Consider the following 21,722-nt stretch of genomic DNA (forward strand, 5'->3'; position numbering starts at 1 on the left):
GGAATTACAAGCAGACTGAATGAAGCAGAGGATCGAATCAGTGAGTTAAAGAACGAGGTAGAAAAAAATACCCAGAAGGAGCAAGAAAAAGAAAAGAGACTCAAAAACAACAAAAAGGTGGTAAGGGAGCTGCAAGACAATGTGAGGTATAACAATATCCATATAATACGGATACCAGTAGGAGAAGAAGAACAGCAAAGGATAGAAAACCTGTTTTAAAAAGTAATGATGAAAACTTTCCTAATTTGATGAGAGAAAAAGTCACACAAATCCAGGAAACACAGAGGGTCCCAATCAAGACACATCATAATTAAAATGGCAAAATTTCAAGACAAAGACAGAATCTTAAAAGCAGCAAAGGAGAAGCAGGAAGTAACATACAAGGGAACCCCGATAAGGCTAGCAGCTGATTTCTCAATGGAAATGCTCCAAGCCAGAAGAGAATGGCAAGAAATATTCCAAGTAATGAAAGCCAGAGGCATGCAGCCAACATTACTCTACCCAGCAAGGCTCTCAATTAAAATGGAAGGCCAAATAAGGAGCTTCCCAGACAAAAGAAGTCTAAAAGGATACACCTCCATGAAACCAGCTCTGCAAGAGATGCTAAAGGGACTGCTTTACAAAAAGGAAGGAAAAGAGTGACAGAGAGAGAGAGAGGAGCATAGGTACAAAAAAATGGCAATGAATAAGTACTTATCAATAATAACCTTAAAGGTAAATAGATTAAATGCCCCAATCAAAAGACATACTAGGATGGAAGCATAGGTGGAAACACTGTGCCTCCTTGCACAACTAAGTTTAAAGACAACAAAGCTGGAGTAACAAAAACACAGCCAAAACAGACAGAAAATTGAACTGTACCGAAGTCTGACAACAACCAACCATTCAGCCAGACTGGTAAGAAGGGCTGAGTCAGCGGCTGGTGGAGAAGGGGTCGCAGCAGGAAAAAGCAGCTGGACCAACCAAGGTGAGCAGGCAGCGGTTGGCAGATCCCAGGCATGGGGTGGTAACAAGCAGACCCAGTGAGAGTGCAAGGCAGCTGGCTGACCATGGTCACACATTTGTGTGCAGATAAACCAGGCAAAAAAACGAGCAGTGAGACAGATTGCGCAAACCAGGGCCCCAGCGCCTAAAACCAGGGCCCCAAAGCCTAAAAGCACCAACTGGAAAAACTTTCAGGGTCTGAGGTGCCAGGAGAAGCTCCCAGGCTCACAGAGAGTTAATTGAAGAGACCCCCCCTTGGAGGGTGCACAAGCCCACACATACAGGAACCAGCACCAAAAGAGCCAAATTTGCTTGCAGGAAGCAGCAGAGGGGACCGAAATCCAGGAGAGAGCATGGAACAAGTGCAATTGCCCCTCTCTTACCCCACCCCCACATACAGCATCACAACCCAGCAGCCTGGGTTGCCCAGCCCTGGTGAACACCTAAGGCTCTGCCCCTCATAAGTAACAGTTGCAAACAGACCAAGACATTATGGCTCAAGAAGAAGAACAGCTCAAAGCCCCAGAGCCAATACTTCTAAGTGACCAAAAGATAGCCAACTTATCAGATGCACAGTTCAAAACACTGGTGATCAGGATGCTCACAGAACTGGTTGATTTTAGTAATAAATTAGATTTAAAAATGAAGGCTACACTAAGTGAAATGAAGGGAAATGAACAGGAAATCAATAGTGATGGGAAAAAAACTGGGACTCAAATCAATGGAGTGGACCAGAGAGAAGAAAAAAATGACCAAACAGAAAAGAATGAAGAAACAAGAATTCAAAAAAATGAGGAGAGTCTCAGGAACCTCCAGGACATCTTTAAACACTCCAATATCCAAATTATAGGGGTACCAGAAGGGGAAGAGGAAGAGCAACAAGTGGAAAACTTATTTAAACAAATAATAAAGGAGAAGTTCCCCAATCTGACAAAGGAAATAGACTTCCAGGAAATCCAGGAAGCTCAGAGAGTCCCCAAAAGTTGGACCCAAGAAAGCACACACCAAGGCACATCATAATTACATTAGCCAAGATTAAAATGAAAGAGAGAATTCTAGAAGCAGCAAGACATAAGGGAATAGTCACCTACAAAGGAGTTTCCATCAGACTGTCAGCTGATTTCTCAAAAGAGACCTTATAGGCAAGAAGGGACTGGAAAGAAGTATTCCAAGTCATGAAAACCAAAGACCTACATCCAAGATTGCTCTATCCAGCAAAGCTTTCATTTAGAATGGAAGGGCAGATAAAGTGCTTCTCAGATAAGGTCAAATTGAAAGCATTCATCATCACCAAACTCTTATTATATGAAATGTTAAAGGAACTTATCTAAGAAAAAGAAGAAGATAAAAAATATGAACAGTGAAAGGACAGCAAACTCACAGTCATTAACAACCACACCTAAAACAAAAGCAAACTAAAAGGACAGCTAGATCAGGAGCAGAACCATAGAAATGGAGATCACATGGAGGGTTAACAACAGGGTAGTGGGAGGAGTAGAAGGGGGAGAAGGTACAGAGAATAAGTAGCACAGACGGTAGGTAGAAAATAGATAGGGGTGAGGGCAAGAATAGTATGGGAAATATAGAATCTGAAGAACTTGAGACACGTGGTCATAAACTTAAAGGGGGGAATGGTTGGGGAGGGGGTTTGCAGGGTGGAGGGGAATAAAGGGGGGAAATGGATCAACTGTAATGGTATAATCAATAAAATATATTTAAAAAAAGACAAAGACTATCAGAATGGATAAGAAATCATGACCCACACATATGCTGCCTATAAGAGACCAACCTCAGGACAAAAGACCTATACAGACTGAACATGAAGGGCTGGAAAAAATATTTCAAGCCAGTGGACAGGAAAAAATGCTTGTGTAGCAATACTCATATGAGGCAAAATAGATTTCAAACTAAGGGCCATAAAAAGAGACACAGAAGGTCACTTCATAATACTCAAGGGAAGAATCCATCAAGAAGACCTAAACATTGTAAATGTATATGCACCCAACATAGGAGCACCCAAATACATAAAGAAAATCTTAGAGGACTTCAAGAAAGATATTGACAGCAACACAATTATAGTGGGGGATTTTAACATCCCACTGTCAAAAATGGATAGATCTTCCAAACAAAACATCAACAAAGATATTGCAACATTGAACAATGTTCTAGTTCAAGTGGACTTAACTGATTATATATATATACAGCCTTTCATCCCAAAGAAGCTAAATACGCATTCTCTTCCAATGCACATGGGATATATCCAAAGAGAGACCACATGATAGGTCACAAAACAAGCCTCAACAAAATCAAGAAAATTGAAATGATATCAAACATTTTCTCTGGCAACAAGGGACTGAAACTATAAACCAGCCTCAAGAAAAAAAAAACCCATTCAAATTCATGGAAATTGAGTAGTATGCTATTAAACAATGAATGGGTCAAGAAGATCAAGGAGGAGATAAAAAAGTTTCTGGAAACAAATGAAAACGAACTTACAACAACCCAAAACCTACCGGACACAGCAAAGGCAGTCCTGAAAGGGAAATTCATAGCAATACAGGCCTACCTAAAAGAAAATAGAAACATTTCAAATAAAGGACCTAACCCTACACCTACAACAACTCGAAGAACAACAACAAAGACATCCACGAGCAAGTAGAAGAAAGAAAATAACCAAGATCAGAGCAAAATTAAATGACACAGAGACTAAAAACACAATTGTAAGGATCAATAAATCCAGGAGCTGGTTCTTTGAAAAGATAAACAAAATCAACAAGCCTTTAAGCAGGCTCATCAAGAAAAAAAGAGAGAGGGCCCAAATAAACACAATCAGAAATGAAAGGGGATAGATTACAACTGACACCACAGAAATACAAAGGATTGTAAAAAAAAATTACTATGAAGAACTGTATGCCAAAAATGTAAAAACCTGGGTGAAACTGACACATTTCTAGGAAAATATAATCTTCTAAAACTCAGTGAAGAAGCAGCAGAAAGCCTGAACAGGCCAATAATAGTTGACAAAATTGAAGCAGTGATCAAAAAACTCCCCCCACACAAAAGCCCTGGATCAGATGGTTTCACAGGAGAATTCTACAAAGCATTTAAGGAAGAGCTAACCTGTATCCTTCATAGATTATTCCAAAAAATCCTAGAAGATAGAAGACTCCCAAACTCTTTTTATGAAGACAGCATCATCCTAATTCCAAAACCAGATAAAGACACAATAAAGAAAGAAAACTTCAGGCCAATATCGCTGATGAACATCAGTGCTAAAATCCTCAACAAAATATTGGCAAACCGTATCTAGTAATACATTAAAAAGATCATACACCATGGCCAAGTGGGATTCATTTTAGGGATGCAAGGATGGTTGAATATTCGCAAATCAGTAAATGTAATCCATCACATAAACAAAAGCAAAGACAAAAATCACATGATCATATCAATAGATGTGGAAAAAGCTTTTGATAAGGTACAGTACCCATTTATGATAAAAAATACTCAGCAAAGTGGGAGTAGAGGGAGCATTCTTCAACATAATAAAGGCCATAAATGAGACATCTACAGCCAACACTATACTCAATGGGCAAAACGACAAACTTTCCCACTAAGATCAGGAACAAGACAAGGTTGTCCACTTTCACCACTTCTATTCAACACAGTATTGGAGTCCTAGCCACAGCAATCATACAAGAAAAAGAAGTAAAAAGCTTCCAAATTGGAAAAGAGGAAACAAAACTGTCATTGTTTGCAGATGACATGATAGTGTACATAGAAAATCCTATAGACTCTACAAAAAAACTGCTCAACCTAATAAATGAATTTGGAAAAACAGTGAGATACAAAGTAAATATCCAGAAATCAAAGGCATTTTTGTACACCAACAATGAAACATCAGAAACAGAAATCAGGAAAAAAAATCCCATTGATATAGCAACAAGAAAAAAAAGTACCTAGGAATAAACCTTGTCAAGGAGGTAAAATACCTATACTCAGAAAACTACACAACGCTTAAGGAAGAAATTCAGGAAGACACAAGTAAATGGAAGCATATACTATGTTCATGGATTGGAAGATTTAACATCACCAAAATGTCCATACTACCCAAGACAATTTGTAGATTGAACACAATTCCTATTAAAGTACTAGTGGTATATTTCACAGATATAGAACAAACATTTCAAAAATTTATAATGAACCATAAACGACCCCAAATAGCCTCATTAATTTTGAGAAAGAACGAAGTAGGAGAGATCACAATACCTGATATAAAACTATATTACAAGGCCACTGTTTCAAGATAGTTTGGTACTGGCAGAAGAACAGACATATGGATGAATGGAACAGAATAGAGAGCCCAGAAATAAACCCAAGTGTCTATGCTCAATTAATATTTGACAAAGGGGGAAGAAGCACAAAATGGAGTAAAAATAGCCTCTTTAACAAATGATGTTGGGAGATCTGGACAGCTACATTCAAAAAATGAAACTTGACCACTAACATACACCATACAAAAAAATATACTCAAGATGGATAAAAGACTTAAATATAAGTTGCAACATCATAAAAGTCCTAGTGGAGAACATAGGCAGGAAAATATGAGATATTCCATGCAGCTATATTTTCACCAATATGTCCACTAGAACAAGGAATATAAAGGAAATAAACAAATTAGACTTTATCAAATTAAAAAGCTTGTGCACAGCTACAGAAGACATCAGCAAAATGAAAATAGAAGGAACCATATGGGAAAATACATTTGCAAATGATACCTCAGACAAGTATTTGACCTCCAAAATATATAAAGAACTTACATGACTCCACACCAGGAAGACAAACAATCCAATTAAAAATTGGGCAAAGGACCTGAACAGATACTTCTCCAAGGAGGACATACAAAGGGCTCAGAGACATGAGAAGATGCTCGGCATCACTAGCTATCAGAGAGATGCAAATTAAAACCACAATGAAATACCACTTCACATCAGTGTGAATGGCCATCATAAACAAATCAACAAACAACAAATGCTGGTGATGTTGTAGAGAAAAGAGACCCCTAGTGTACTGTGCAAGGGAATGCAGACTGGTACAGCCACCATGGAAAACAGTATGGAATTTTCTCAGAAAACTAAAAATGGAACTGCCTTTTCACCCAGTAATTCCACTGGAGGTTATACCCTAAGGATCCTGAAACACCAATTCCAATGAACCTATGTACCCCAATGTTCATAGCTGTGAAATTTACAATAGCCAAGTGCTAGAACAGCCTAACTGCCCATCAGTAGATAAGTGAATCAATAAATGGTGGTACATTTTCACAATGGAATACTGTGTAACAGAAAGAAAGAAGGAACTCCTACTTGTCACCACATCATGGATGGAACTAGAGAGTATTATGCTAAGTGAAATAAGCCAGGCAGTGAAAGACAAATACCATATGATCTCTCTTTTAAATTGAACCTAATCAACAAAACAAGCAAGCCAAATAGAGCCAGAGATATGGAAATAAAGAACTGACAGTAAACAGAGGGAAGGGAGAAGGGAGATAATAAGTGAAGAAAGGGGGAAGGTTGGAGTTCTGCAAAGATGGAGGCACAGGCAGAAACCTGCATACAACCAAAAAAAGGATAACAACGAATTTAGAAACAATAACTAGAACTGCCAGAATAGCAATCTTCATGGAACTCTGACAACCAAGGTGTTAAAGAAACATTCATCCAGACCAGTAGGAGGGATGGAGATAGGTAGACAGGCAGCTGAGTGGGTGGAGAGGACCTGTGGCATAGTGGCAGACTGTGCGGGGCAAGGAGGGGCTGCTTAACTGGGAAACTAAAGACTCGAAACCTCTACCTGTAAATACTGTGGGGGTTGCAAAGGTGGAAGAAACTCCCAGTCTCACAGGAGAGTTTGTTGGAAAATGGGGCTAGAGTGGAGCAAGCAGCATTGTCCCCTCTCTGACCCCTCCTCCACAGACAGCACCACAATTCAATGAAGTAGGTTGTCCTGCACTGGTGAATACCTAAAGCTCTGCTCCTTACAATGTAACAGGTGTGCCAAGACAAAAAAATATAGCCCATATGAAAGAATGAATCAAAACTCCAGAAAAAGAATTAAGCAATAAGGAGATAGCCAACCTATCAGATGCGTAGTTCAAAACACTGGTATTTAGAATGCTTACAGAAATGATTGAGCACAGACACAAAATAGAGGAAGAAGTGAAGGCTATGCAAATTGAAATAAAGCAAAATATACAGGGAAATAACAGCAAAGGTAAGGAAACCAGGACTCAGATTAATGATTTGAAACACAGAGAAGAAATAAACATTCAACCAGAGCAGAATGAAGAAATAAGAATTAAAAAAAATGAAGAGAGTTTTCAGAACCTTTGGGACAACTTTAAGCACTTCACATCCAAATCATAGTGATGCCAGGAGGAGAAGAGGAAGAGCAAGAAATTGAAAACTTATTTGAACAAATAATGAAGGAAAACATCCCTAATCTACCTAAGGAAATAGACTTCCAGGAAGTCCAGGAAGCTCAGAGACCTAAAGAAATTGGACTCAATGAGGAACATACCAAGGCACATCATAATTAAGTTACCTAAGATTAAAGATAAGGAGAGAACCTTAAAAGCAGCAAGAGGAAAGGAGAGAGTTACCTACAAAGGAGTGCTCCTAAGACTGTAAGATGATTTCTCAAAAGAAACCTTGTAGGCAAGAAGGGACTGGAAAGAAGTATTTGAAGTCATGAAAGGCAAGGACCTACATCCAAGATTACTCTATCCAGAAAAACTATCATTTAAAATGGAAGGACAGAGAAAATGTTTCCCAGAAAAGGTAAACTTAAAGGGGTTCATCATCACCAAACTCTTATTATATGAAATGTTAAAGGGACTTATCTAAGAAATAGTTATGAGTTTGTACTGATCTTACGTTTATAGTTTTTGATATTCTACCAACAACTGAACTTAAAAAAACAAAAATGAAGCAAATAACTATAACAGGAACAGAGTCCCAGAAATAGAGATCACATGGAGGATTATCAGTGGGGAGGAAGAAGGGATAATGGGGTGGAAAAGGTACAGGTAATAAAATCCATAATTGACAGGCATAAAATAGACAGGGATAGGTTTAGAATAGTATAGGAAAATAGAGAAGCCAAAGAACTTATATGCACAACCCATAGACATGAACTAAGTGTGGGGTGGGGGGAATGCTGGAGGGTGGGTGGGGTGGTACAGGGTAGAGGGGGATAACATGGGGAAAAATTGGGACAACTATAATAGCATAATCAAATATACTTAAGAAGGGGAAGTGTCAGCAAGGATCATGTATAAAGGATCTATGGACAAAGACAATGTGGTGGGAGAGAATTGAATATGGGGGCTGGGGGGTTAGGAGGGTGAGGGAAAGTAATGGGGGGAAATGGTGGAAACTAATTGAACAATAAAAATGAGAAAAAAATTAAAAAATCAGAAAACAATTATTAAAATGGAAAAACTACGTAGCTACCAATAATTACGTTAAATGGAAATGTACCAAATGCTCCAAATAAATATCATAGGGTAGCTGAATGGATTGAACAAACAAACAAAAAACAAGAGTTTTACATACACTGCTTATGGGGCCCATTTCAAATTGAAAAGCACACAGACTGAAAAACATATTCTATGCAAATGGAAAAGAAAATAAAAGCTGGAGAAGCAATAGTTGGAGAACATAGACTTTAAAACAAAGGGTATATGAAGAGACAAAGATGGCATTTCATAATATAAAGAAATCAATACAACAAGAAGATATAACTGTTGTAAACTTCTACAAACCCGATGCAAGGGAACCTAAATACATAAAGCAAATATAGATGGATATAAAGGGAGAGATCAATAGTAAGACAATAATAGTAAAGGACTTTAACACCCCATAAGCATTAATAAATACACCGTCAGACAGAAAATCATCAAGAAAACAGATGTATTAGACCAGCTGTATTTAATTGATATTTTCTGTGCATTTTACCCAAAAGTGGCAGAATATACCTTCTTTTCATGCATATATGAAACATTTCCCAGGACATAGCATATATTAGGCTACAAAACAAGTCTCAATGAATTTAAGAGGACAAACTACATCAAGCATTTTTACCACTCACAATGGTATGAAATTAAGAAATCAATTACAAAACAAACAAACAAACACATGGAGGTTAGACAACAAGCTACTAAACAATGAATGGGTTAACAAAAAGATGAAGGAAGAAATTAAAATATTTCTTGAAAACAATGAAATGAAAAACACAATAACCCAAAATTTATGTAAATGCAATCCTAAGGAGGAAATCCATAGCAATACAGACCTACTTCAAGGAACAAAAAAATGTCAAATAAACAATATTACTCTATACTTAAAGGAGCTAGAAAAAGAAGAACAAACAAATCCCAAAGTAAGTATAAGAAAGGAAATAATAAAATCACAGCATAAATAATGAAATAGGGTCTAAGAAAAACAATACAAATATAATAAAACCAAGAGCTGATTATTCAAAAAGAAGCAAAATTGATAAATCATTTGCTAGAATGATCCAAAAAAGAGAGTGAACACAAATAAAATCTGAAATGAAAGTGTTCAACAAAATGTTAGCAAACTGAATACAGCAATATATCAGAAAGACTATACACAATGATCAAGTGAGATTTATTCTGGGAATGCAAGGTTGGTACAACATTCACAAATTGATAAAGTGTGATTTACTACATACACAAAATGAAGGATAAAAACCACATGATCATTTCCATAGATGCAGAAAAAAGCATTTGATAAAATCCAGTACCCATTTATGATTAAAAAAATGCTCAGTAAAGTGGGATCAGAGGGAACATACCAAAAGATAATAGAGGCCACGTATGACAAACCCACTGCCAGCATCATACTCAATGGGCAAAAACTACAAGCATGCCCCTTAAGATCAGGAACAAGACAGGGATGTTCACTTTCAACTCTCTTATTCAATATAGTACCGGAAGTCTTAGCCACAGCAATTGGTAAAAAAAAAAAAAAAAAAAAAAAAGAAATAAAAGGCATTCAAATTGGAAAGGAAGAAGTAAAACTGTCTTTGCAAATGACAGGATACTGTACATACGGATTCCCAAAGATTCCACCAAAAACTATGAGGACTCAAATAAATACAGCAAATCAGCATGATACAAAATTAGTATCCAGAAACCAGTTGCATTTTTATAAGCCAATAATGAACTAACAGAAAGGAAAAAAATTTTAAATTAATTAATTTATTTATTTATCTTTAGAGAAGGAGAGAAGGAGAGAGGGAGAGAAACATCAATGTATGATTGCCTTTCGTGCATCCCCTGCTGGGAACTGGCCTGCAGAGAACTAGCCTGCAACCCAGACATGTGCCCTGACTGGGAATTGAACCTCAATCCTCTGGTTCACAGGCCTGTGCTCAATCCACTGAGCTACACCAGCCAGGGCCTCAGAAAGGGAAATTTTTTAAAAATCCATTTACAATTGCTACAAAAAAGAATAAAATACCTAGGAATAAATCTAACCAAAGATGTAAAATACCTTTACCTAGAAATTTATAAGATACTAAAGAAATAAATTGAATAAAATACAAATAAGTGGAAGCAGATATTATGTTCTTCATTAGGAATAATTAACATCATTAAAATGTCCATACTACCCGAAGCAATGAATAGATTCAATGCAATTTCTATCAAGATCCCAATGACATATTTCACAAAACTAAGACAAATATTTCAAAATTTTGTATGGAACCACAAAGGCCCTGCACAGTGACAGCAATCCTGAGAAAGAAAAACACTGTTGGAGGAATCACATTACCCTATATCAAACTATACTATAAAACCATAGTAATCAAAACAGCATGGTATTGCCATAAAAACCGATACATGGATCAATGAAACAGAATAATGAGCCCAGGAATAAACCCCTACCTTTATAGTCAATAAATATTTGACAGAGGAAGCAAGCACATACAATGGGCTAAAGATAGTTTATTTAATAAATGGTGTTGTGAAAATTAGACAGATAAGTGCAGAAAAATGAAAGTAGACCACTTTCTTATACCATACACAAGAATAAATTCAAAATGGATGAAATACTTAAACATTAGACCCGAAACCATAAAAATTCTAGGAGAAAACATAGGCAGAAAAATTCAGACATTGCTCATAGCAATATTTTATTGGACATATCTGCCCAGGCAAGCGAAACAAAAGGAAAAATAAATAAATGGGATTATATGAAATTACAAAGGTTTTGCACAGCAAAGGAAATCATCAACAAATAACAAGACCACCAGCAGAATGGCAGAACATATTCGCTCATATATCCATTAAGGGGTTAATATCCAAAATTTATAAAGAACTTACTAAACTCAAACCAAAACAAAATACCAAACCATAATCTAATGGGCAATGGATCTGAATAGATACTTATACAAAGTGGACATACTGATGGTCAATAGACATATGAAAAGATGCTCAATGTGACTAATCATGAAATACAAATTGAAACCACAATGAGATGTCATCTCACACCTGTCAGAATGACTATCAACAGTAATTCAACAAACAACAAGTGCTGGCCTGTATGTGGAGAAAAGGGAACCCTTTTGCACTATTGGTGGGAATGCAGATTGGTGTGAATGAAGATTGGTGCAGCCACTATAGAAAACAATATGAAGATACCTCAAAAAATTCAAAATAAATCTGCTTTTTGTCTCAGTGATCCCACTTCTGGGAGTATATCCAAAGTTATTCAAGACATGAATTCAAAAGAACATAAGCACCCTATGTTCAGTGTAGCATTATTTACAATTGCGAAGATATGGAAGCAGCCTAAGTGTACATCAGTAGATGAGTGAATAAAACAACTATGAGACATTCACCTAATGGAATACTACTCAGCCATAAAAAACGAAAAAGTTACCCTTTGTGACAACATGGATGGCTCTGTAGAATATTCTGCCTAGTGAAATACGCCAGGCAGAGAAAGGCAAATACCATATGATTTCAGTCACATGTCAAATCTAATGAACAAACTGAACTAACAAGCAAAAAAAGAGACTCATAAATGGAGAGCAGAATGACAGAAGGGGTGGGGAGGGTAGGAGTGGAAGGATTGAGCAAAAAGGAAAAAGGACTCATGGACATGGACAACAGTGTGATGGTTGCTGGAAGGAGAGCAGTATAAGGGAATTAAATGGTGATGGCCAAAAAGTACAAAAAGATTCAATTTAAAAAGACATAAAATGACAGACTTCCGCCAAGATGGAGGTGTAGGTGGGAGCACTGCGCCTTCTCGCACAACCAAGTTTAAAAACAACAAAGTTTTAGCAACAAAAATGCAGCCAAACCACAGAAAATTGAACTACACAGAAGTCTGACAACAACGAACCCTTCAGCCAAACCAGTAAGAGGGGCAGAGCCAGCAGCAGAGTGGGGTCAGGCAGGAAAGATCCACTGGACAGACCCGGGCGTGCGACCCAGGTGCGCCAGCAGCTGTGGGTGGATCCCAGGTGTGGAGAAGTGGGTGGACCCACTGAGGGCTGATCGTGGTCACACATTTGCGTGCAGATAAACCAGTGAAGGAGCTATCAGTGAGACGGATCATGCAGGCCCCCGTGGCAGGAAGTGGCAGAGGGAACCTCCATTGTCCCTCTCTGACCCCGCCCCCACATACAGCATCACAACCCAGCGACCTGGGTGGCCCCGCCCTGGTGAACAACTAAGGCTCCACTCCTCATATATAACAAGCACAAACAGATCAAAACATGGCTCAAGAACAACTCAGAGCCCCAGAGCTGATAAATCTAAGCGATGAAGAAATAGCCAAACTTTCAGATGCACAGTTCAAAACACTGGTAAACAGGATGCTCACAGAACTGGTTGATTTTAGTCACAAATTAGAGGAACATATGAAGGCTAAACTAATTGAAATGAAGGGAAATACACAGGAAACCAATAGTGATGGAAAGGAAACTAGGACTCAAATCAAAGGAGTGGACCAGAAGGAGGAAAAAAAATGACCAAGCAGAAAAGAATGAAGAAACAAGAATTCAAAAAAAATGAGGAGAGGCTTAGGAACCTCCAGGACATCTTTAAACGCTCCAATATCCTAATTATAGGGGTACCAGAAGGGGAAGAGGAAGAGCAACAAGAGGAAAACTTATTTGAACAAATAATAAAGGAGAATTTCCCCAATCTGACAAAGGAAATAGACTTCCAGGAAATCCAGGAAGCTCAGAGAGTCCCCAACAAGCTGGACCCAAGAAGGAACACACCAAGGCACATCATAATTACATTAGCCAAGATTAAAATGAAGAAGAGAATTCTAGAAGCAGCAAGAGATAAGGGGACAGTCACCTACAAAGGAGTTCCCATCAGACTATCAGCTGATTTCTCAAAAGAGACATTACAGGCAAGAAGGGGCTGGAAAGAAGTATTCCAAGTCATGAAATCCAAAGACCTACATCTTGAAGATTGCTCTATCCAGCAAAGCTTTCATTTAAATTGGAAGGGCAGATAAAGTGCTTCTCAGATAAGGTCAATTTCAAGAAGTTCATCATCACCAAGCACCTATTATATAAAATGTTAAAGGGACTTATCTAAGAAAAAGAAGATGAAAAATATGAACAATAAAATGACAACAAACTCACAACTGTCAACAAATGAACCTAAAAGAAAAGAAAATCAATGAAAACAAAAAGTAAGCAAATGGGTAGAACAGGAACAGAATCAGAGAAATGGATATCGCATGGAGGGATTTCAGTGGGAAGGAGGGAGGGAGGAGTAGTGAGGGGGAAAGGAACTGGGAAGAAGCATAATTTGTAGACATAAAATAGATGGGGAGAGATAAAAGATGATATAGGTTACAGAGAACTCAAAAAACTTATATATACAACCCATGGATATGAACTTAGTGCTGGAGGCTTGGGGTGCACAGAGTGGTGAGAAGGTCAAGGTAGAAAAGTTGGGAAACCTGTAATAGCATAATCAATAAAATAAACTTAAAAATAAAAATAAATAAAATTTAAAAAAGATCATGCACCCCTATGTCCACTCTGGCATTACTATGAATAGCCAAGACATGGAAGCAACCTAGATGTCAATGGATAGATGAATGGATAAAGATGTGGTGTACAATAGAGTATTATTAGCAATAAGATAAAACAGTATCTTGCTGTTTGTGACATGGATGGACCTAAAGGATATTATTATGTAAGTAAAGTAAGTCAGATGGAGACAAATACCATATGATCTCACTAACATGTGGACTCCAAAAAAAATTAAAGTGTGTAAACAAAACAAAGACTCAGAGATATGGAGAATAATTAGCTGATGGTTGCCAGAGGGTGGGGGGTGGGAGGATGGAAATTTAAAAATCTATATAGATATACTAAAAAAGAAACACAAAATTCCATGGATCACTTGATCTCCATAAATCTTTACTGTAACCTTTGTAGCATATTGGGTCTCAGTAGTCCTCAGAAATAATATTTCTTCTTTTCCAATACACAATCAACCTAGTAAATAGTTACGAGTCCATTTTGAGGAAGGTTAGAAGGGGTATCCAGCTTCCTTTTTTTTAAGAGGCTTCTGTCAGGTGGCGGCGATCTCTTACTCAGCACCATGGTGGCCCTCAGACCCCTCGTGAAACTCAAGGATTGTCAAAAAGAGGACCAAGTTAGACCATTATGTCAAAATTAAGTGGAACTGGAGGAAACCCAGAGGCATTGACAATAGGGTGCACAGAGGATTCAAGGGCCAGATGTTGATGCCCAACATTGGTTACGGGAGCAACAAAAAAAACAAAGCATATGCTGCCCAGTGGTTTTTGAAAGTTCCTGGTCCATAATGTCAAGGAGCTTGAAGTGCTACTGTTGTGCAACTAATCTTACCGTGCTGAGATTGCTCACAATGTCTCCTCAAAGAACCACAAAGCCATTGTGGAAAGAGCAGCCCAGCTGGCCATCAGAGTCACCAATCCCAACGCCAGGCTGTGCAGTGAAGAAAATGAATAGACAGATTGTGTGCACATTGTATTTGGGTTAATAAAACCTTAAAATTCTGCAAAAAAAAAAAAAAAGCTTCTCTCAGTGAACTGCCTTAAGCCCAAAAACTTGAGATGTTCAACAGACTGGCTCAAGTTGGAATTCTCATCAGATACAGATTTTCTGTGCATACAAATCACATAAAACTTTAAAAGGATGCCATCTATTCTGTTCCAGGGACACTGTAGTCAATTACTAAGGATAAAAGTATCTACAGATAAGAATCTGTCTTCAAAACTCCCACAGGCCTTCTCCTTCTCTTTATATGTTAAGTGCATGTTCATAATTTTGTCTTACGTATGCATTCAAGAGCCTATTGTTCCAAATTGCTAGAACCCCTTGATTTCTCCATGGCTTTTTTTTTCCTTTACCTCAAGTTCATCCCATGGTACCACTAGTAAAAACTTGAATTATGACACTATGCCATGGGTTATACATGTCCCATCCCCAGCCTCTCCTCCACCAATCCCTGTAAGTTTATTATTGATCTCATAAGAATCTGTTTCTTGCCCTAGCTAGAGTGGCTCAGCGGTTGAGTGCTGGCCTGGGAATCAAGGGGTCGCTGGTTCGATTTCCAGTCAAGGGCACATGCCTGTGTTGTGGGCCAGGTATCCAGTGGGGGGCTCACAAGAAGCAATCACACATTGATGTTTCTCTACTTCTCTTTCTCCCACACTTCCCCTAAAAAATAAAATCTTAAAAAAAAAATGTTTATTGAGGTCACTTCCCATCCCTAATACTATCTGGATCCCAACCAAAAACAGAGGCCACAGTTCTAACGGGAGGAAATCTGAGTTTTACATACACCCTATCTACAAATGTAGAGGTGTAGGGGAAACCCAGGTGTGCTGAGGCAGAGAAATACCCAGTACACTTTTTTCATTAAAAAGTTTTTAAGTCCTCACCCAAGGATACATTTACTGACTTTAGAGGGGAAGAGAGAAGCTGAGAGAAAACATTGATCAGTTACCTCCTGTATGCAGTGACCAGGGATCAAATCTGCAACACTCCCAACCAAGAGCCACCCAGTGCACTAGGAAAGTACCGAGTGTACTTTCTGCAATTAGTAATAGCCTTGCATAATAGGGTGAGCAAAACTAGTGTATTCGTATGTAAAATACAATGAACATGTAATACAATAATGTTGTGTACTCATGACTGTACACCTACTTTTGCCCCACCCTGTTAATCATACCCAAGTATCTTTGGGGGAGTATTCAGCTTTCTGCATTTCCCACTTAGATCTTTTATTTCCACAATACTTTGTAGTTCTTAGCATAAAAATGCCACTGTTAGATTTATTCCTGTATTTTGTGGGCATATTCTTATTTCTGAAGCATCTGGGAGGTGATGACTACTGGTAATCAGTCCCCTTGGACACCTTGTGGACCAACATCTCTTTCCTTTGCAAATGATTCTTGGTTCTGTTTATGCAATGAAAACTGACAAAGTGAAATGTAGAAAGCTGGACAGTGCTGATTTTATTCTACGGGGCTCACAGTAGTGTAGTGTACTGCTTCAACTCAGTATGAATTAACCTGATAGTACAGCCTTCTGCTTAAACATACCACACACACACACATTTGGAGTTCCAGTGGGCTTTTATTGAGATAAATTAACAAAAATCGATATTTTACTAACCATCTTTCCTGAACTTGATAAACTCAGCAGAGACTCTGGTCTATATATGCACATACAACATAACATATCCCAACCAAAAAAAAGTCCCACTGGAACACTTGCCAATTAACAGAAAGCCAATTTTCCCTTTCCCCAAATGTTTTCAAAACTTTTTGAGTCTCCGCTGTTCACATCTCAGTGGAATTGGTCCCTTGTGGCTAGGGACAATTAAATTCTACCCCATCTTTTTTTTTTTTCTTTTTTGAACAAAAATTTTCAGGTTTTAAGTTTTCAAAAAAGGGATGTCACGTTGTTTTCTCCAGGCACCCCTCCCCCACAACCGTTGATTAAAATACAGGTGGTCTGTATCTTAATACCCCCCCCCCAGTATTGTGTATTAGAAAATTTAAATACACCTCCTGTTAGAATCTGTCAGCTGTGGGGGGGCAGAGTCCAGGTGCCCAGCTAGCTCCCTCTGACCTCATGAACTGTTCTAAACTTTGGACCCTTAACTCTTTACCCCAAAGATGAGTTTTTAGATCAGGAGAGTAGATTTTCTTAGGGAGTTTTTAAAGAACTATCTTTAAGGATGTACAGTATAACTACAAGCTCACAAAAGTCCATATAAGTTTACCAAAACGTTGACTGACTTCAGCTCCCACAAGCCCAATAATTTTGACAAAGATATTTTGCCAAAGGATGATTCCACAATAACAATTTTTAAGATACATAGAACACTGAAAAAAGTGGCAAATTAAAATAACATGGCTTAATTCCCGAGAATTTATTTCATCTTTTTGTTACTCATCTGTAAGGTCAGGAGTGTGGTTCAAGGCAGTTCCTGATGAGGTTTTGAGCTTTCAAAGTGTTTGTAAATCCTTAGTGCAGACACCCTCCCTTTGGGGCAGTCACCTCCCTCCCACCCCTATTAAAACAATAAAAATAAATAAACCGAGTGATCAGAATGAGATGTTTTGATTCCAACAATTTACACTCAAGCTTTGTGCTGAGCTGTCTGGTTCTAACCCAAGCATGATGGTATCAAACACAAAGCACACAGCAGAGGAAAGATGCTCCCATCTCATTCTGAAGACAAATATTGATGACCAATTGCCTCCCCCCACCCCCAGCCTTTGGGGTCAACCCTTACGGTGTAGGGACAACTTGAAAATAATTTAGATATATTTTTAGGTTTTCCTCTCCCTTATTTCTTCCCATGGAACATCATTTTGGAATTTATTCCATTCCTAAGGGAAAGGCAATAAAGTTCCTCCATCAGCATGGAAAAAGAAAGACAAAATAAAATAGGCCCAAAGGCAACAAGGTGTGTAACAGTCCATAACCCATTACACAACTATACAACCACAGGCTAAACCATGGGCTGGACATTATTTAAATATTGAAAACAATAGTTTTCACCCAAATGAACCAGTGGAAAAAATGTTAGCATTAAAAATAAACACCCAATACTGGAAGAACATGAAAATTCCCAATAGTAACAAACGCTCCTTATTGTTAAGGGGGATTTAAAAAGAGACTAGGCTTTGACCTAGTAGTTCTTAGAGCATCTTTCCATTCAACAACTCCTGTTCCAATGAGTTAAGCACCAAAACTGGACAGCTGCCTGTACGAGACTGTCCAATATTGGTGTCCCAACAGTTTAAGTGCCACTCCTCACCAGAGGCTGTACTTCAGTAATACTTTCAAGTCTGTGCTTTAAGGACCCACAGGCATGTGGCACCAAGCAGACAGTCTTGAGGATGGCAAAGAGGACTGTGCTGTTTATAGTCACCCACATTCTCTAGCAAGACACAAAATTGCATTTACGAGTTTTAAAAAATAATGATCCCTCTTATCTTGCCAGAGGTGCAGGAGAAAAAGAGTGCTGCATCAGTACTAGGGCAAGATTTTTTTTTTTGGTCAAAAGTTGATGCCTTTTAAATCTTCTCCCATCACTCCCTGGGGGGAAAAAGCTACTTTTAATAATGACTTGTATTTAGTAGCCAACATTGGCTGGATACCAAATAAATGAGCTTATTCTTTTTGAGTTTGTACTGTGCAGCTCTTGCTAGTTTTTAAGGAGTTAGGGCTATGTCTGATCAGGAGGCATCTGCAGGACTCTGATCCTCAAGATATTCTGGGTGAGCCACAAAGTTTTTGTTTACAACAAGATAGTAAAACTGCAACTATAAATAACTTATTTCTTTATCTAGATGAGTCAAACATAAAAGCATTTGCAGGGCTCTAATATTTTAGGGCTTTGAAAAACAACAAAATATGGAAATAAAAAATTTAAACATTCTTATTGTCTTTTTTTTAAACCTTAGATGCCTCCTGATTGACCTAGTACAGAGTTAGAAGGGAATTAAAAATATTTTTAAAAAAGTTCACTGGTTTTGATTCAGCTCACTCCTTTTGCCTGGAGATCAGGCCAAACATCAAGCATGTTGGGAGGGGCACAATTTAATGCAACACTACTGACTGTAAAGCATTTGCCAGCAATTTACAACGCAAAATGACATAATTTTGGTCACAAAGCTAGAGGACAGCAAGCAGCTTTCTGTAGCATAAAAGTTAACAGTTCTCAGAGGTTGCCCATTCCTCAAGTTTATGTATCAAGGTGGGCAGAGGGCAACACACTTGTACAGTACAGGTGATCCACAGAAATTAAGCCCAGAACTGCTAATTTTAACCAAAGTTGGTAAACTGGCTAATATTGTGAAACACAAACCCATGCTCTATACATACACTGCCACTTAACTGAATCCCCACACTGCAAGGCAGATTAATCTGTCTCCTTTTGCAAAGCTTGAAAAGTTCCTAACTTTTAAAAAGGGGGAAGAAGCAAAATCAGAGAGCCTCTCAAAAATAACACCACAAATTAAGTTTTGGAATTTCCTTGCACCCTCTGATAGGCCTCCTCCTCTGAAGGTACTACATGAGAGAGAGTGTGGCAGCAAAGTGAGGACACCTGGGGCCCTTTTCCACCATAGGGTTCCCAGAGAGGTCTGCTCTCTATACTAGGAGGCCAAAGCACTTTTTAGAATTTAGTGTTGCGGAAAACTGAGCCCCTCTCATCTTTAGCTGCTCCCATAATCACTCTAATCCCCTTAATCCCAGCAACCTTCATCCAAAAAAAAAAAATAGATATATATATGTGTGTGTGTATATATATATATGTGTGTGTATATATATACATATACATATACATATATATATATGAACCCAGAAAAAAACTTATTTACAAAGTTTATACAAGTATACACACCCAGTTTTCTATGGGACACATTTTGCCACAGAGGAAAGAGGGTCAAGGCTGACATGTCTACACATCAAGTGCCATAACTGCTAATGGAGGCGTATGTAAACCAGTCTTTAGTGTTCTGCTATAGAGCACAAAGGCTTGTCATATGGCTCCTGCAATGATATAGACTGCTCTTTCCTTTGGGAGCGATGATGTTGCATCTACTCAGCCCAGAAAAAATTTTTACTTGGGAGTTTCTTTTTTAAATACATGTATTTACAGTGCGGATGAACTGCAGTTGCATTATCAACTCCTCCACTTAAAGAAAAAGGAAATGATATTTAACATTACTAATATGTTTCATCTTCCAGCCCTGGGCTTGAGCATTGAGTAGGAAGGGAAGAGAGAGACTCCAACTTGAAACCAAAATGAAAAAAAAAATTGTTTTTTTTAAAGGAAAGAAATTACTACTGTTGATTTCTTGGGCTGTGTTTAAAAGATGATATTCTGAATGGTCTCATAGCATAAGGCACTTCGCACAAATAAGTAATAAGCTCTCCAGGCTTAAATAACAGATGAGTAATCAGGGAGAAGTTGAAATGCACTCAAGAACCAGCTGTTTGAGAATTCTGGAACTGTAGACAAGCTTGTATGTTCATCAAAATTCTTCTCTTTTTAGGGCTTCTTCCCTTCTTTCTCCTCCTTCCTTGTCCCCCTTCTTCCCCAAAAAACACTTAAAAAACCAGCAGTTAGTGCAACTAATGTTCAGTCAGCACACAGTGCAAACAAGTGGAACAAAAAAGGTAAATTCCTTCTTTTTCGGTTTCTCTCTTTACCAGTTAAAAAAAGAAAAAAATGTCTGAGCTCTTTTAAGTCTTCATAGTTCCAAAATAAAAGATGAAAAACCCACAAAGAGAAGAGCATCCCCCCAAAATGATGTGTCACAGATCCGAACAAGCCTTCTTCAGTTTGTCAAAGCCTAAAGAAAGAAGAAACCTAAAAATTAACACCTTTGAAGGCAATCTGAATTCTAGTATATAGGTTTTCACAATCCCCATCCCAAATGTTCTAATAGCTTCTACTGAGCTTTTGCCTACTGTACAAATCCTCAAGGGATTAAAGAATTTCTTCTAGGCATTCTAGAGATAGAACAAGAGGCTTAAAATTCTGGTAACAGCCAGCAGTCATTCACAATACTTAAATCAACATTTTCTTTTAACCTTACATAAACTTCATAAATAGCCTGACAATATACTAGCAAACACTGGCTAGTTTTATGTTTGGCTGAAGATTTTGTTTGACATTTAAATTTTTTTAAAAAGTAAAAAAGAGTAATTTGAGGCAGGTAAAATGCTCATTCCTAATTTGGAAACCATCATCCCTCAAATTAAATCAGATTTTCTTTAGAAAAAACTCCAAAAATAGACTACTTTATGTTGAGCCTTGTTCTGAGCATGTGTAGCTGGGCCCAAAGAGTCACCAAAACATGAAATGAGAGGGAGGTGCAGGAAACCAGAGTGAGAGGGCATTTAAAAAATGTTATTATAGCTATCCTCATAACCCAATTACACGTTCAGCAGTAAGGCATTACAGGTAATTTAACCTGATTTATTGAGGTACCCATTAGAAATTACTAGTGAATTCCAACAGAGGATAGAATGATATAATATTTTCACATTAAAAAATTGCTGAAAGATTCTCTTTGCTTTTATTATTTTTGAAGTTTGAATTTGTCTTAGTACTGCTCATATATCACACTACTTTGGATTGTATTCAAGAA

The 21,722-nt window shown here is 38.0% G+C and overlaps 1 protein-coding gene and 1 pseudogene across 6 annotated transcripts in view; one reads left to right on the forward strand and one right to left on the reverse strand.

The window, feature by feature from the left end:
* Positions 1-14,656: 14,656 nt before the first annotated feature.
* LOC119050797 (60S ribosomal protein L32-like) lies at positions 14,657-15,077 on the forward strand (annotated as a pseudogene).
* Positions 15,078-16,660: 1,583 nt separating this feature from the next.
* DDX6 (DEAD-box helicase 6) overlaps positions 16,661-21,722 on the reverse strand; it is a 38,406-nt gene continuing 33,344 nt past the window's right edge. For all 6 annotated transcript variants that reach the window (XM_037147206.2, XM_037147204.2, XM_037147203.2 and 3 more), the window contains exon 14: positions 16,661-20,921. The gene's annotated coding sequence lies outside the window, so the exon portion shown is untranslated. The remainder of the gene's footprint in view (positions 20,922-21,722) is intronic.

Source organism: Artibeus jamaicensis, unplaced genomic scaffold (assembly GCF_021234435.1).
Source record: "Artibeus jamaicensis isolate MK-2021 breed Jamaican fruit bat unplaced genomic scaffold, CSHL_Jam_final contig_196, whole genome shotgun sequence".
NCBI lineage: Eukaryota > Metazoa > Chordata > Mammalia > Chiroptera > Phyllostomidae > Artibeus > Artibeus jamaicensis.